The following is a 2,795-nucleotide window of genomic DNA, read 5'->3' on the forward strand; positions in this document are numbered from 1 at the left end:
TTGGTCCTGATCGAATCATGCAATTGAAGTTGGATTGCCGATTGAATTGGACCTAAATGGGCAATTATAAAGGTTAGATTGGGAAATTGAATTGGATTTTGTCACCAATTACAAAGATTATCTACCATGTGTCAAGCTATGGTGAAGCAGTGACTTGACAAAAATGGCGGACAGAGACTTGATAGCTGGATTGATAGAGTTGGACACTACAATGACACATACACTGATTGTAGAAGATGCATGACACCGAATGTCAATGCCTTCTACCACCTACAAGGTAATAGTGCTATTTGGAGTTGTGACAACACTTAGAAGCAAAATCAATAAGCCGCCTATCACACCTTGCAGAGTCTACAAACACCTCACTATTTGAGATGATTGTTAAAGCCTTTGAGATGATTGTTAAAGCCAACCACTATTGGAAGAAGCCGCTTCCTTCACACTTGGAAGTAGTGAACCACCAACAAGAATTGAGAGCTCCAATGGAAGCTTGAAAAACACTAAAGCTCCAGTAAGAAGAAACTTTAATGGTGAAGAAACTAAGATCTAATACGAGTGTTAGCTCACAGTGGAGCTGCGCGCTCACACACACACACTGTTCAATGAGAAGAACACAAGAGTGTAGAGTGTGAGAAAGAATGGTTATCTCAAAGGGGAGAGACATGAAGCTCTCTACAAGTAGAAAGGAGAAAGTATAAATAAGCGACAACCCTAAACAATAAATGTGGTTGCTTATATACTAGCTAATCCTAAGATGTCTGTTTACACTTGGATGGCCATGGAAAAACCCTAGTGGGATAAAAGTTCCCATGGCATCAGTACATGGCCTCATTATAGTACTACCATAAATATCTAACAATCCATGTGCAACATTGATTTACAGGAAACAAGTGTTTGATGAACAACCATTGAGATCTTGCTTTCCAAAGTGTAGGTTGATAAGACTCAATTGAGTGGACAACTTGTGACAATTGTTAAAGAATCATGTTATGAGTATATAGTGGTTCCTCCCACCAGTGTTCATTTGGGATACAATAACACATAACTCCTAGGTAGGCAGCTCGGGGTCATTTCCCATTGTGAACAAGTATTCTCATGTATAGTAGGGCTTTATTCTCTATGGATTGCCACTAAGAAGGAGACTTTATTGTGATATTAGTGGCTACTTGTGTGACTTTAGGTTTTTTTTAACATCAATGATCCTTAGAAGGAAGCTACCATAGTTGCTCTAGCGAGAACTAGACATGGCTTAGATTAAAATGGCAAGATTAGACAAGTTTTTGTTAATTTTTGTGAAGTTGATTTAGTATATATTATACAAACCCTTTAGGTGGGGAACCATAGAACATAAAGTGATAAGCCCCTTAACAATCTTGATAAAGTACCGATTACAATATGAAATACCAACAATCTTGATAGACTACCAATTATAATCGAAAATCCATCCAAAAAAAAAACTCACAAAAACTGAAGTATAAACAAACACAACATCATCTATAAGCATGTGAGGATGTAACAGCTCAAAAAGACAACCAAATCAGGTAATGATGCTCTCATAGAGAAACTTAGTAGTTGCCATGGCATCTGCTTTTTCGTGAAGCTCTTGCTTTAGCCCATTTAATATGTGGCAACAATGATGAAGCATGCTTGTGTGCCATGTGCAGCAAGACTAACAGGGCCAATGAAATCTAAGCCCCATTTTTCAAAAGGTTGGTTGACTCTGACAAGATGCAGTGGCATCATGTCCTTCTTTTGTGCCCTTGCACAATGTTGGCACTCATCAAATCCTTTGACAAATAGTGAATAATCTTTGAAGAGCCTGGGCCACCAATACCCCGATTGGAGTATTTTTCTTGCCATAACATCGCCTGCAAAAAGTATCTACGCCAGCTATCCCCTGGTGTGTTTGTTTGATGATGTAAGTATTCATCCTCCCTAGGGCAGCGTCTTAATATGGCATCCTTACCACATCTATAAAGAGTTCTAGCAATCAATTAGTAAGGTTATGCTTCTTTAAGCAACTTGCGGGCTAGATCTTTTCTTAGCTTTTTGCCTTTGGAAAACCATTAGCTAGAAAGTTAATGATTCTCTCACTCCATTCTAGAAGAGCCTCAACCTTGAATAGTGTAGCATCCGGTAACTCGTCATCAACTCCAATTAGTGCTTCACCATTAGGTATGTGGGATAGATGATCCACCATGACATGTTTTTTGCCATGCCTCACAACTACTGTAAAATCAAACTAGAAAAGAATCAATAACCACCTTGTAATCCTTTCCATGGAGCATGGTTTGTTTACTAGATACAACAATGATTGATGATAAACATATAAAATAAATTTGTTAGCAAGAAGGTAATGTCGAAATTTCTTTACAGCATAAACCATTGCTAACCCTTCACACTCAATGGTGGTGTAATTGATTTCAGCCTCATCTAGTTGCCAACTTGCAAAACTAATAGGATAGTCCAATTTATGTTTCCCTGGCTGTGCTAGGACACATCCAATTGCAAAATTAGAGGCATCAATGTGTACATGAAAGATGATACCACAATTAGGTGTTCTCAAGAGACTGGAGCACTATCTAAGGCTTGCCTGAGTGCATCATAAGCTTGTTAGCACTCTCTCCCCTTTTCAAGTCTAAAACCAATCCTAGTTAGGTTTGGAAATCTAGGCTTGGTAAACTTCAAAGCTTAGGTTTCATTCCATGTGTGAGGCTTGGGTAGGCACAAATCTTATATATGCATGCCACTTTATGTCCACATGAGCTTCGAGAGGATCCACATAAGCAGCTTGC

The sequence above is a fragment of the Cibotium barometz genome, chromosome 5 (genome assembly GCF_041138505.1).
Source record: "Cibotium barometz isolate CiBa-2024 chromosome 5, ASM4113850v1, whole genome shotgun sequence".
Lineage (NCBI taxonomy): Eukaryota > Viridiplantae > Streptophyta > Polypodiopsida > Cyatheales > Cibotiaceae > Cibotium > Cibotium barometz.